At 39.5% G+C, this 15625-nt stretch overlaps 1 protein-coding gene across 4 annotated transcripts in view; it reads right to left on the bottom strand.

Moving 5' to 3' along the window:
- Window positions 1-15625, bottom strand: part of GREB1L (GREB1 like retinoic acid receptor coactivator) — a 144380-nt gene that overhangs the window by 68694 nt on the left and 60061 nt on the right. For 3 of the 4 annotated variants that reach the window (XM_065628448.1, XM_065628452.1, XM_065628450.1), the window contains exon 2: window positions 12934-13037. The exons of the other annotated variant lie outside the window; for it this stretch is intronic. The gene's annotated coding sequence lies outside the window, so the exon portion shown is untranslated. The remainder of the gene's footprint in view (window positions 1-12933; window positions 13038-15625) is intronic. 4 annotated transcript variants of the gene reach the window in all.

Here is a 15625-nt window from a genome sequence, read left to right as displayed (position 1 = left end):
TGCTTTATCACTGGGTTGCTCAAGGTCCTCAGGGCCACCTGTAAAATGGTAATAATGATGACAGCCACTTACAGCAGCATTTGAGATCTGCTGGTATAGAAAAATATCCAAGAGCTAAATATTACTATACTACTGGAATACATAGGCATGAAGCTTATCTAATTACCTCCAAGTTTTCATTGAACTTGGGAATGGCAGGGAGTGTGTACCAGCACACAACTAGAAAGCGAGTTAGGGAAAAAGTTACATCGAAGCAGGATTAAGGTTGCAGTCCGCTAAATCCTGTCAGGTGCCTTCAAACAAAGACCTGATGAAAACGGCTAAGTGACTGAAATAATGGTTTTACTGAAATCAGCGATAGTATGTCCATAAATGTCTGTGAAATCGTGACAAAGTTATTAAATTGCATTCATAAAATTTCAGTCCCGTGCTACAGAATTTTACGTCAGGTACAATATGCTTAAGGTAGGATTTCAGGGACGTATTCAAACAAAAATACTTTAGTTAAAACACCATAATAAAAATGAATCAATCTTTGAGAACCAGAAAATTTGCAATTCCCACAGCACATCATCTGCCAAAAGTCTGTTCATCCTCCATGTTTTCTACAACCTATGCCATGGGTGTCAAACCCATTTTCACCGGGGGCCACATCAGCCTCACGGTTGCCTTCAAAGGGCCGAAAATAATTTTAGGACTGTATACATGTAACTACTGCATTTGTACAGTCCTGAAATTACACTGGGCCCTTTGAAGGCAACCGCGAGGCTGATGTGGCCCCCCGGTGAAAATGGGTTTGACACCCCTGCTCTGTGCGTTGTGCACAACCTACGCCAAGTACTTTCATTCGGATGGGAAACTGTCAATAAAATACAGCATGCACACAGCAAAAACACTGGCCAGCCAAGGCTATTTAATTTGCCTCCCTGGCACCTATACAAAGAGACGATCCGCCTGGGAAAGCTGGTTAATGTCACCGGAGGACGCTTTTAGCTCGCCAAGAGAAAACAAGATGGCAACTGGAAACGCCATGTGAAGGAAAGCTGAGGAACCGCGGCTTTGTGGAGCCCCGGGCACTCCGCAGCAGGGCAGCGGGGGAGGAGGAGGAGGAGGAGGAGGAAGGCTCGGCGGGGATGCGCTTGTGGGCGGGGGGAGCCGGGAGCCCAAGCGCCAGGGAGCCGATGTCCTAACGCTGCCCGAGGCCGTTAGGGCAGCGGCGCCTCACGGGGAGCTGAAGGCGGGAACGGGCGGCTCAGCCCCTGCGGGGAGGGGAGCGGGCGGGACCCTCCTGTGGCGGGTTCGGCTGGTGCCGCCCGGGCCCAGCCTGCCCAGACGCCACCGCCACCGATTCAAGGCATCGATGCCTCAGCGGTTCTGCTTTTTTAATCTACCCCGGGTGCAATTAGGGAGCGCCTTCTGTCCCTCCTGCCCGTGTAAATGGGGGAGGCAGGTCCCAGCCTGCCCTAAATGTGCTCATGGGGGGGGAAGGAGACGGCAAAGAGTCTGGAGGAAACATAGATTGTTGGAATTTGAAAGGAAGGAGGAAGAAGAAGAAAAAAAATCCTTTTATTAAGACATGTACCTGCCATATCTGCATTTAAACGTGGCCAAACCCAATGATTTAGTGTAACTAAATTAACGCTCATTACTAAAAAAAAAATTAGCCAAATAGCATGTCTACCCTACATGCCTATATGAGGCCATTTGGTAAAAATAAAACAACCACCACCACCACCCCTGTGGCTTTGTAAGGGGAAATTCAGCCAAGTGTTCCCTAAAATTCTGCACATTTGACGTTAGATTCAGTAGGCTCGGGGGGGTGTGGGAAGGCCAGTCCCAGTCTGAGTGCAGCTGAGACTGACACAGCGCCTGAGAGAAACCGGAGCTGAAAACCACTGCAGGTGGTTTGGTTTGGGGGTAAATAATTATTTCCACAGCTGCATGTGCACTAATTGCAGCTCGCTCAGCACACAGCTCATTAGATCCCCAGTGATGAGCCATTTGCACATCCGTAATACAGTGTTCCAACCCTCGCCCTTCTGCCAGAACCACAGGATACCAGTGTAAGCCGTAAGTCGCCTACTTTCTTAGCAACCTTTTGAGCTCTGTTTTGGATTGGACTGTACAGGACGTCAATATATGCCTCATGCAGAGTATGTATGTATAGCAAGATGTGCTGCTGGACGTTTTCCTCCTCCCACACCCCACCAAGAGGAAAGTTCACTTTGATGACAGCCACTTTCCAGGCCTCCCCTCTGCACCTCACCAACTCTGCCACTCAGGCAATTTTTATTTCATGTTCTTAAAACTTATGATAGAGAGGCTAGAAGGCACAATTAAAATGGAATAATTTCAAAATGAAAGCTGCAGCAAAACATGAAGAGCGGAATTTCCTAACATTCAGGTCACCTGCACCTCCAGGCTCTATCACGCTCGGGGTACTCCTCTGCAAAGATCCAGATACTAAGGCACCATGATGACTACTCAAGACATCTCCACTGCTGCTATGCTTCTTCTAAGCAGATTTCCTAAACCATCTCTGAACTGGAGGATTAACTGTGAGATTTGCTGGAGTTTGAGAGCGACCTTACAACAGAACTGGAAGGCAGCCCTCACATCTCAGTCTGGGTCCTTACAAACAAGCATGGACAAGGCAATCATGAAATTACACTAACCTGACCACAAGCAAGGAAGTATTAATGCTACAGGTTTTAATAAAAGATTAAATACGGGCATTTGTTATGGGAAGTAAAACTACAATTACCAGGTGCTTCCACCAAAGCGAACGGAAGTAATAAAAGCAAAATTTCAAAGATGATTGATTTTAGCACTGCATCATTCAACCATGTGGTGAAGGACCCAGGAAAATTCTGATCACTCTTTCAACCTCATATGCTGAACGTAAACAAAGTCTTGTCAATTCAAGCAAATAATCTTGTCCCATGGGGTCATCCAGGTTTCAAAAGATCTGTGCAAAAATGTGACACCAGATGTTCAAGAAGAATCAGAGCCCAGGACGAGCAGAATTGCAATGTCTATGTACAGTAAATGCTACCTCCTTTTAGTTAGAAAAATAGGTGACTATAGTCCTTCATATATCAAAAAAAAAAGTAACCTCTGGAAAGTGGATTGTTACCCAATAGCTCTTGGGAGCTAGAACTGAGCATTGAGTTGAAGGCTCTGCTAGTAAAAATATAATCAGATCATTCAGTACACCAGATACCACGTATTTGGCCTCCAGGTAGGTCATGACCCCAGAGACTTTAAAGGAGAGGAACTGAACTAGAGGATGAGGGAGGGGTGAGTGTTGTTGTTATGGCTTAAAGCAATTTCACAATTACCTGATAGCGAATGATGAATCTGATGCAAACACCCTCCATTAAGCCAGCTCTATCAAGTCCTTACTTTGTGTTTAACCTAATGATGTAATTGTGTTCTCCAAAACACATAATCTGGCTTCTGATCTGGCCTAACCCCACAGGAAAGTTTCTCTTCAAAGGAAAAGAAAGCAAGTTCCTTCACAAAGGCACTGCCAGGCCCAGCACAGCTTCTGTATCTCAAAGAGTTATCTTAGGCAAAGGGAGACCAGGCATGTGTTTATGCTGTAGAATTGTTTGGGAACTGGTTGTTTCTGGTACAGCGAGCATTTTCTGTTATTTACGTCATTCTTATTCATGCTCTGGGAGTAATAGTTTTTTCCCATTAGAGCATCATTAGGATGTATCGTGAACACTCATACAGCAGAAAGGATGACAGTTAATAACGACAATAACAAATATATATGCCAATTAAAAGTGTAGACTTCAAAGTCAAAATAATATAACCAGCATTAACTATAGCATTCAGTGGGGAAAGACTTATGTGTGAGTCAATACAAGAGTGCAAGGTGGAGTGGGTCTCATTAAGAGATCCTTTATCTCATAACCTTTGCAATATCTCTTTTTCTGCCCGACAGTCGTTTCAAGATCCTGAGATTCTCACTCTGTTTTTGTCTTGGTTAGGGATATTCAAATTCAACCCTAAAAGAGTTTACAATCTTATGTAGCGAGTGATAGATAAATAATTTGTTCGCAAAGTCTTTCAGGAAAAATGAATTATTAGTTTGTATTGCTCTGTTTACGGTGGAGCTCCCTTTTTTTTTTTTTTCATTTTAGTTTGAAGAAACTCAATCTCTTAACATTTTAAATGTCTCTTTAGTTCTTTTTAACAGTATTATTTACTGAGCTGTACATATAAATAGTTTACACCTGCATTCAAACAGAATATACTGCAAGGTGCCATGTTACAGAAGTCACTGCAAGTTAAGCTCAAGTCAAATTTTACAAAATGGTAGTTCACTAGTTCTAAGTTACAAGTTCAGTTCTTGTATTTATTGCCTAACATCCCGTATTTTCCTTCATCTTTCAAATGTTCTGATAAAACTCTCCCAGAATCTTTATATTCTATCTTCTGTAAGTCTGAAGTTTTAGAACACTATTTTAGAGTTAAGTCTGCGTAGTTAGAATCGAACTACATCAACCCAACAACAGGCGGTTCTTCTTATCCCTACACTGGAGCTGGAAGTCATTTCGCAAGATTTCTGCAGGTGAAGCTTTGTGACAAGAACTGCGCAGACCTTGCACTGGCCTCACTTTTCTCCAGGTTCTGCCTTCCGCTCAGAAAATAAATGTTACCTTCCGGGTAGGCTGAAATCTTAGGGCACAGCAAGAAGAAAACTGCTGCAGTTGGAGCACTGGGGATGCTCAGCACAATCCTCCAGTGAGGACTGAGATGATTTAAGGATTAAGCATGTGCCAAACTTCATTTGATGCCATTTCCTCAGTAAACAGATGCAACAAGCAGATGAAAGAAAATATCTGGCCTCACTACTTAATTTACGTGAACTCACCTACAGTAATTACACAAAATGCAAAAACTACAGCCTATTTTCTATGAATCAATGATGTTTTACTGGAAGTATTTAAAGCAATATATGCCTACCTGAATATAAAAAACTACATTAAAAAGTACTATAAAGAGACTGGAACATTAATGGAGTAAACCCACAGTTGATACCATTTGGTGGGGTACTTGGATTCAAGGAACATCTTTTGATGATGGTTGTAAATGCACAGCTCATTTTCATAGGCAAAGACTGTCTTATGCGCGCAAATACTCATATACGAATAGGCGCTGTATGTCCTGTCACCAGTTGCATGTACTCATACACTTTTACTGTCTCTTTTACAGTCTTATCCACCCACGCACGTCTGTTCACACAACCCACCACTTCCCCCCAAGCTTTTGCAAATACCACCATTTCCTCTGTGTTCCTACTGTGGAAAAAGGAAATTAATTAGAAACCATAAATAAACCATATTTTGTGTTTATAATATTAAAAAAAGTATATATTTTTAGTGTTCTCCCATTGCATCCCCTGGTATTTCATGGAAAAGTCGATGACACAGGGTTGTGGACAATGACAGGAAGTCAGATGACAACAAATCTTGAGTATAAAAGAGTACAAGAGTTAATAAAAATTCAGTTGTCAGTAATACAAAAATAAATGCTCAGTAGTATATAACCAAGAATGAGAAAATCATATAGTGGAGTACAAACCTGACATGAATAGGCTTATATACTTCATCTTGTAGAAGCTTTCAGGAGTTAATTATGTTGATTTAACATATTCTGACTGCAAGGCTTTTTAGAGCCCTTTAAAATGATGTTGTGAAATTAGTAGATAAGTAACTGTGAAGGTTTTCTAGGGTTTTTTAATTAATTTGAAGAAGATGGAGCAAATCCTTTTACACTATTGGGATCTTTCACAATGTACATAGGGAATGGAACATTACTATGCACCTTCAATGGAAGAGGTACATTTTCTCTTTCAACAGGAAAAACCTTCAGGTGAAAAAAAAAGTTATTACCCTACAAACCTAGCTTTTAATTTTGAAGTTTTCTTGATGTTTGAAGACATTATTTTAAAAGGAGTATGTGCTCACACTTGGATGCTCACACAGTCATTGCAGAGGCAGCACAGATAAATCACTAAGGAGCACTTTTGAAAATCTCAGCCTGCTTCCTTACAAGAAGTGTGCTCATCCATAGCTTTCCCCAGTTATGTTCTCTGCCCTAAATCAATAGGGCTATTAACATTATTAATGCCAGTGCAATAAAACCAAATCAGGAATGTTGCTTAATCCCACCTCTAGGATCAAGGCATATTTTTGCTGTGTAATTTTGATTTTGCAATTAGTTGCAGATGTGAATTATGATTTATTCTCCTAACAACTTAACTTGTTAGCACAGTCAGGCAAGTTACAGGTTTGAATCCTTTCAGCCACCATCGCTAATAACGCAGCAGATAAAACTAATGTAATATCTAAGTAATTAATGTAATAACTATTTCAATAGCTAACTGCATGTAGCATTTTGCTGCTTACGGAAATGTTTTTCCAAGCCCAACTTTGTTCCCCAAATCATGTATGCAAAATTGGTACCTGTTGCTAAAGCTAACAGATTTTTATTGAAGCTTTGTTGGTTTTATATACTTTTCATATACATAAGTGTACAGTCATTAACTGACAATACATATTCTGCTAGTAATACTCAGATCTTATTGTAAGCTATTAGCTAACAACTATGTTCAGTAATTACTAAACTATTCAGAACTATTAGAGACAAAGTATTTATGTAGTTTACAATAAACTGCATCTTCTCAGATGCATCAATTAATTAAAGCCGTGTTTTAAATGGAGATTTAATGTTTTTTTCAATGGAACACTGTCTAATATTACACCATTTAAAAAAATTGTATGTGGACTTCTTTAGTTTCCATAACTGGGAAGCTCAATGAACAGTCTTGTTACATCTTCCTAAATAGGAAATACAAGTCCATATTTGTCAGCAATTTTAATGCTGATAATTATCATCAATTGCTTGCTTTCATAAATTATGCATTTTTTTTCCTTAAGGGGTTGCTCCTATCCTGAGAAAACAAAAGGGAAAGTTACCAGTGTTTCAAAAGAGCCGTATAAGGACATTAAAAGGAGCATTAATAACGGCACCTCAGCTAGCACTGCTCGTGAAAATCAAAGGGATGATCTGTTCGGCATATGTGGTCTGGTTATGTGGAAGCTGAGCACTTCACCTGCAATCCCAAGCATCCTTTGAATCCCTTATCAATAAAGTTTGTTACCAACTCTTCAACACAACTGGGCTAACAAAGACCACCATATGAAGCTAATTATATTAATGTCATTTCCAATCACTAGTTTGCTCAACTTGCTTGTATTTCTTATTCTTTTTTTTTTTTTTTCTTTTTTCTACACACCATCTGTACATGATTTCTCATGATCTGCCTTCAGATCTTAACACTGTGAGTACATATTCACCTGCCTGGTGGTTTTTATTGTCTTCAGTAGGGCTATGGAGTCAGACTGTGCACTATGGCTTAACATACCATGTATGTAAATTACTGTAAATCCCTAGGCCACTAGGCTGCAAAAATTTAAGTTTTAAACAACATAGCTCATGCTATTTATTTATTGTATGGACAAGCTACCATTTATAGAGGAACTTACGCATATACACTGCTTGACATTTTTTAAGACTGTTAACCAAGATGACAACATCTGATAGAAAAGCAGCATAAAAATTCATTACTGAGATACAGAAAACAGAAGCTAAAATGTAATCCATTCTGACACATCTCAACATCAGATTGTACAGTACAAACATTAAAGAGAAAAATCCTTAATACAAGTCATCCTAGGTATCTACATCTACAGTAAAAGTGTTTTTCCACATGCTCTTTTCTTTGTTTCTTTTTTCTTTTTTTTTTTTCCCCCTAACTTTTCTCACATGAAAGTGCTACTAAATACAGGAGACAATTTTTTATTGCCAAGCAATATGAACTAATAGCTATTCATCTTGCAGAGCCATTACTTGTTCTGAAAATTCTTAATTCTAACAACATGTACTAATTGACACTACTAAAAAATATCTTTCTGAGTACTAGGCATAATGGTAATACAGATTACATTGGCTCTTAAAGCTTTCCAAACAGAGATGACCCAATTCTTCAGGAACATCCACTCAATATTTTCGTTTTCCAGAGTATTCATCTTACCTGCTGCATGTTCTGGTTTGTGACAGCTGTAACAGACTAAAAATGAAGCACTGGAGTAGAACTTTCTGAACTTCAACCTTTCTTTTGCTATAAGCAATACTTAATCCGCCCCTGAAGCTGGCAGAGTTGGAGATGTAGCGTAGCAGTTCTTCAAGTATGCAACCTGAAACTCATTTCAGGGTTACCAACTTGAAAAAGAGACGGTCTCTGCAGCCAGAGCAGGTCTGTGACACCGTACAAAGGAAAACACCCTGCACCCAAGAGCGTCACATCTCCTTCATCTGTAAAGTGTGTAACCCTGCCAAAAGCATCATTGAGTTTTGTTCCTTTCCTTCTCCAGGAAGATGATTAAGCAAATCCCTAACACAGACTTCTAGACTAAAAAGTAAAATTAAATCAAGGAGTAATAAAGTCTTCAGGAATCAAACTTGCCTTTGCTAAGACACTTGGATAGAAGGTGATTAGGTAGGTTGTTGGTTCCTCACCTCCTCCAAAAAATTACTCTTTTCCTCCCTAGAGCCCTGTTTGAACACAAAGCAAATCTGAAAAAGAGTTCTCCTTGTTTTTAAGAGGCTTGGAAACCATCATCCCTAAAAAGGAACCACTAAAGGTGCAAACAAAGCTCCTCTTCTTTTGCAAAGAGGCTGTGTCAAAATGTTCATCAAGTCTACTCAGAGCACGTTCCTGCGCAGCTCTTCCGAAAATATCATTTTCAAATAGGTCAAAATGATCACATTTTTGCTCATCTGAACTCAGAATATGTTTTAGAAAAGAACAAGCAAATCTTTTCTATTCTGAAGCTCCCATGTAGTCTCTAGATAGAGAGGCATATCTAACATCATTCTTCTGCAGTCATTTTTTAGCTTGTGATGCAGACACAAAATCCAACCAACCCAACAAAAACCACAACAGCAAAGCCAGCTGCTTTCATGGCCATTTCTATGCAAAAAGCAATGCAGTGAACAGACACAAAACGCTGCATATGTTAAATCTATAACAATCAGAACCTGCAACGAATGTCATGCTTAATTCCATTTGGACATTTTTTGCAACTTCTGTGCTGCTGGGAAAGAGTCTCTAAATTGCTCATAGAATTGCTATTTAAAAAAAACCCCAATAAATTTATTGTATTGAATTTTAGTGGAACTGAACTTCGAAGTACAGAGTGCTTTGTAGAGTTCTTCCTTTTACACAACATGTGTTTGTCATGTGTCAAAGCTGACTCTACTTTCTCCCCTCCCCAGAATACCACAAATTCTTCTGTAAAATAAACAAAGGTCCGTCCAGAATCTCTGAAATTACCAGAGGCAACCTCTGTTTGAGATCAAAGATGCACATCACTACTGGGCCTTCTGCAACATCCCAGATTTCAGTTAAGATGAAATTTGCAACAAATGCACAATCGACAGAACAAAACATTAACATCACATCCAGGGATATATCTAAAAAGAGGAGCTTTGACATTCAAGCCACCTTTTCTAGATACCTAGGATTCCCAATAGATATTTGTGGAATAGATGTCCACAGATGGCATTTTTATAACACCGTTTAGGTCTGGCAAAAAAAACCCCTTACTTAAAACAGAAATGCAAAAATTCTAAATCACATACTATTAACACTTAAGAGGAGTAAAAACCAATATTCTGTTTCTAATACCTATATTTATTCTGTGATACAACTCATCACCCACTATGACAAATGGTGTATGGGATCTTTATGTCTTGGAAGAAGAAAAATTGATAATGAAATACATTATTTGTTGGAGACATTAGATGTGCTTCTCTACTTTTTCTCCCCAAAGGAAAAGTCTCAATGATGTTTACAGGCCGGACCTAATTTACCTGCAACATAAACATGCGGCAGAGGCAATCCTGATTCCCAAAGCTGCTATTATGGTTTAGTGAGTCAATAACGCAGAAAATTCACAGGTTCTGTGCATTCTTGAAGGCATGCACATAAAACTTTCAGTAAATACTGACACTCAAGAAAATTGTGCTCATGGTATTTTTCTATGACTGTTGCCACAGTACAATATAAATGCTATGTATAACATTCTCTCTGTGGGCTAAAATTAACTTGGAAAAAAAAACCCAAACCAACACCTGATAAATAAACACTTTATAGATACAGAACAATTTTCTCCAGTAGATGAGAAAAAAAATCTTAATAATCCACATACTTCCATTCTACACACTTGGAGTAATTAAATTCTAGGGCTACAAACAAAATTTAGCATTATAGCTCAAATATGTATTTCTCTAAGCAGTTTTATTATACAGTTTATTTTATATAGCACTTAATTCCATATAAATATGTGTAAAATGTTATATTCATTGTTTATAGGGATAAATTTGAAAAGAGATTCAAACAGACAACTCATTGAATTCCTGCAACAAAAGCCAGTCCAATCTCACTGATAAATAAATCACCTTAATGCTTTCTTCATTTGTTATTGTCTTATTGCAAAAGCATGAAGCTGAAGCCTAGAAAGTCAAAGTTAAGTCCTGACCTTCCATCCCTGTCCTATCTGGCCGCTCCTTTGTGTGCCCCTCAAACACACATGCTATCGTTTCCTGATGAATTTAGAAGGGGTTATCAGGAGAATTTCAAGACGTGTCAGTTTTGTAGCAACCTGAATGCTATACAAACATCTTCTGTGTTTAATAGGCCATTTGTATTTTAGTAGGTTTATCCATTCCCAACTTTATTTGTTTAAAGGTGCCTTAACCTTGACATAAATCAATGCTACGCATCTGAATAGATTACTTCTAAAAAGTTTAAAAATTAAGCTCTTTGGAGAGCTGTATTTTGCAAGCATGCCTCTTTCAAAAAAAAAAAATTAAAAAAAAAACCCTGTCAACTTTTTTGATCTTTTTTTTCCCTTTGAAAATTAAGCAATTTATTCTTTTACACTCTTCTTATGGTATTCTTTTAAAGACCACGATGAAACATCAGGTTAGTCACTATAAAAATGCCACCACCGCTGGCTCCCGAGCCTCTTTTTCTTCCTATTTCAACAATGAGTGTTTGTGTAAGACAGTAGGGCCAAAGAGTTGGAGGCCCCGGAGTTGTGTCTTGCAGCAACACCCTCCTTCCAAAGGAAAACAAAAAGCACTGAACCTTTTCTGCCACATGCCTGGTCCTTCCCCCACCACCTCTCTGGTGAAGACAGCCATTATTACATTTCCTTTCGGGTTATTTACAAGGTCTTGGCTCTGACATTGATTTCTTATCTGTTTCTATGACAAATGCTAAGTGTTAATAAGCTATCGCTTTAAAGAAAGATAACGCTAAACAAATTATAGGAATTAATTGCTCAAAAACTATTACTTTTTTCGGTCATCATTGAAACAAGAACAGCAAAAATTGCTCAAGACCAGAAAACCAACTCTTTAAAAAAAAAAAAAATTAATAAGCGTTACTAGATTAAAAGGAGTTATAGTTTAAACTAGGCAGTGTCTTGATAATCTAAAGCTAATTTGTCAGGGGATACAGAGTAACAGGTCAGGCACAGCTCACTAAGCAACTCCATCTTTTAATTTGTACGTGAAGTTTTTTTACTTTTTCAAATATTTTGCTCATGGTATAAATTTCAGGATCAAAGGTGAAAGTTCAGAAACCTTTTCAGTTACAGAACCATTAAAATGATAAACATTTGGGATCCCAAAGTACACTTCTACTCTAACTGTCCTTTCAGCCCCACATTGACTGCACTATAATAGCTGCCAGCGTTGGGTAAGGATTAGCCTTTCATTGAGACAAAAGCAAGCATTCCTTAGCTAAATCAGCACTTTTTGCCATCAGACTCATAAAACCTTTTCACAACACAGATTTTCAAGAGAATCCTTTAGGGTTTTAGGATGCTGCTCCTTTTACTGAGTAACAAAATACACCCCAGGGTGTCTCATTGACCGCACTCAGCTGTCCTTTGACCTCCCCAATTGTTTGGCCTAACTTCAGGGCCACAGAATTGGCCTCCCCCCCCCCCATCAAAAAGGCTAATGTTGCTTCCTCCTAGCACCTGGCCAAGCAAAATCCTAGAGGTTCCCCCCTCTTCTTCCACACTCCTGGCATCTTCCAGATGTTGCCGAGCAGATGTTCCTGCAGACAGGTTTTGGGGACCCGCCAGTGGCGCTGAGAAGCCGGGCTGTGGCCATGACCCCCTGGCTCTGCTCCGTGCTGCCCTTGCCCCAGGGATAAAACAGGTCATAAAGCAGGAATAGCCTTCTGGGTACGCTGGCTATTTAAATGCAACAAGAAACTATGCGAGCCTAATATTGTATCCTGAGACGAGCCTCCCACCTTGAAGAAGTCAGGGGGAAAAAAAAATAAATAAATAAAAAGAATCTCAGTTGGAAGCACAAAGCTATCCCCATCATTACAAAGATCTGCATTCTTCTTCCCATTTGTTTGAAACACTTTGAGAGAACAAACAAACAAACAAATGTCCACCCTCCAAGCGCATAAACCGTATATTTAGCTATTTCCTTAGGTATTTGCAGTGCTTCTAAGTAAAACAGCAGAAGAAAACTGTTACCACTTCAAAAGAACTGCCATGAAATAATGATGTTGACCTCATTGCGGATATATAAGAAAAAAATAAAGGCACAAATCAGCCCTCTTTGATGAAGGCTGTTTAATTATACGAACTAGATTTCAAGATTTTTTGAGAACTCATGAGGTTGTACATGCTCAAAGCAAAAATGAAATTGTTATTTACAGTCCACGCTGTTCCTAAAATGCAGTCAATGGAAATGAAAGCACAGATGCTGAGCGCAAACATACCATCTATTGTCTATTAGGAAAGCCAAGTACAGTACCTTCGCAGATTCCTTTTAGCCTATCTGAAATGCAGTCATGATTAAAGGGTGCAGCTAAGAGTTCATGAAGCCTTGCTGCAAAGTTGTTTAAAACTCCTGAACACCTGAAAAATAAGGGAGAAAAAAAATAAGAATGACTCATGCCAACATACAGCTTATAACAAGCCAACAAAACCTGCCTATCTAGGGTGAAAACTGAACTGGGGTGGGGAAATGAAGGCTGACCGCTTAAAAAAGCATCTGTTTTTTTTACAGGTATACTTGGGGGAAGCTGCATGGCTGCTTCTCTGCATTCTGCCACATGTAAAGCACAAGTTTGTCACAGAATCTGTACATTTTTGGCACTGATGTCACTATCTGAAGTATTAGGAACTTAGCACATCAATATGAGAAAGTGAACTGTCACAGAAACATATAAAATAGATTATAATGTAGAAGTAATTATTTTACTATTGGTTTAAAAAGAAACAAATTAAATGGGTGAGCAGTTATTTACACTGAACTGGAGAGTAATGTTCAAAATAAAGTCAGAATTAGCTGGTTGCTGTCACATCTGACATCCCCTGAAGGTATTTAAGTGAAAACATTTCTAATAGAAATTGCAATTTATAAAAGAGAATACACCAGAAATACCTCAAAGAATGGCAACAATGGTAGAGCAGGCAGCATGCAAAAGAGTAACTCCTAAAATACCTACGGCTGTACAGAGCAGTAATTAACATCAGGAAAAGCTTTAAAGTAAGTTATCATTGATTGGACTTTGACAAGGCTGTCTTAGGCACACAAGCTGGTTTGGTTTCTCAATAGAAACGGACAATATTTTTGCCAAAAGATTTAAAGGATTTTTCCCTGGTGCTCACAAACAGGATTTTAGGCTTAAAGCTGGGACCACAGCCTTAAGGCCTGCTGTCAAAACCTGAGCGAACGTGACTCTTTCAGGTGTACACCTAGAATTCAGAACCCAGGATTTAAAATTAAGATCAATATAGCTTTAAGCTTCCTCCCCTTCCTCCTGTTTTTAAAACTCAGCCTGTAACCCTCACCTCTCGCTCAGGAGGAGTTTTGGGTAGGATTGTTGTGTTCCAAGGAAAGACATTAAACAACTCTATTGCCAGGGACGGCCGGTGCCACCCTGCACGGTGCATCCCCGCCACGCCACGAGTGAATCCACGGCAGGTGGCCAGCAAGGGCAGCAGACAGCTCCCCTCCAAACTGTAGGGCCCTGCAGAGCCTCCGGTGATGGCAGAATGTCAGTAATCCAATTCCAACAGCTCCTGCCTCTGAAATTGCTATTTTTCGGACACGTGCTGAACATTTCACCTGCTAATAATGACATTTTTGTATTTTCTTCTAATTACACTCAAAGCTAAGACCTTTGGCCCTAGGCCACGGACCTCTATTCAGGCTGCACACATTCTCTTAAACGCCCTGATCCTTTGTTGTCACTCTCGGTCTTTCATCTATTATTTACATCCATTGAGAAGAGAGATACTCTACCATTTGTGAAGCTTTAAAGCTTCTAATCATCTTAATTTCTTCGCCTTTCAACCGGTGCTTCCCCTTATGGACCAATGCCAATAGTGTGACAAAATAATTTTTCAAGCCAAGATCCTCCTAGACCCTTCCCAAACCTTGACACACACACACTGGGCTGTAAAGTGCCTTTTGTCCTTAGCTGCTGCTTTTGCACACACAGACCTTTGCTCAGCTTGGCGGGGTGGGGGAGATGGATTTGCTTGTCAGTGGCTTTGGGGGGGAGTTTTCTTGGGATTTGTTTTGTTTTGGTTTTTTTTTAAACACCATTTTCTTTCTCTTAAAATGTCTAACTCAATTAGTTCAGCTAAATCAGAGATACTGTAGTGAAGCTTCCCTCTTTTAAAAGCATTAAGTACCTTCTGAAATACAAACAGCTACAAATTTTATTGTTTTTTTCCAAAAGCGATACTGCTGATACGCTGGTTTGGTTTTATACTGTTACATACCCACTCAGTACTGACACATACTCACACAATATTTAAGACACACAAAATATTAGTAACCCTTTTTCTGATTATTTGCACCATTATTTTATCCTAACCTTACAACACAACGTGACAAAAATACCGTTTCTTCATCTGATGTTCAGACCATCTCCTTCTGATCCTCCCCTATCTGCAAATGAAGGAGGAAACAAATCAGCAGCATTGTTGTCAAGACGCAGAAGATCTCTTCAGAATTCATCAGTCAGCAATCTTCATTTCCAAGACCTGTGGGATCTGCTAACACGTGATCCATCTTGGCTCCTTCTTCCACTACCGCCTGGCTTACTTTTGATTTCTAACAGTGCTTCCTTGTTGTTCGGCCCCTCTCAAGACCCCCAGCCCCCTTGTCTTATTTTCACCATTTGCTTCAACCAGCAGTTCACTTGAGACTCATCCATCTTACAATGCCTGAAGTGACAGATGCTCTTAGGAATGACCATACTGCCAAGTGAACAAAAGATAACATCACCTCTAGGAACTCAGCGAGAAATACAACTTCAACCCTAAGACAGGGTTATCCTGACGGACAGGGCACCATAAACCTCTCTCAAGTGGAGGGAGGAAAAAAAAAAAAAAAAAAAAAGAAAGAAAGAAAACAAAAACAATTGTGGAGAAAAGGAATCTGACACAATTAAAGGCCAAAAAGAGTATTCTTTCTGCTGCAGCTGTAG

The sequence above is a fragment of the Caloenas nicobarica genome, chromosome 2 (assembly GCF_036013445.1).
Source record: "Caloenas nicobarica isolate bCalNic1 chromosome 2, bCalNic1.hap1, whole genome shotgun sequence".
In the NCBI taxonomy this organism is placed as follows: Eukaryota; Metazoa; Chordata; class Aves; order Columbiformes; family Columbidae; genus Caloenas; species Caloenas nicobarica.
The sequence above is the reverse complement of the archived record's forward strand: the minus strand, read 5'-3'. Positions and strand labels throughout refer to the sequence as shown.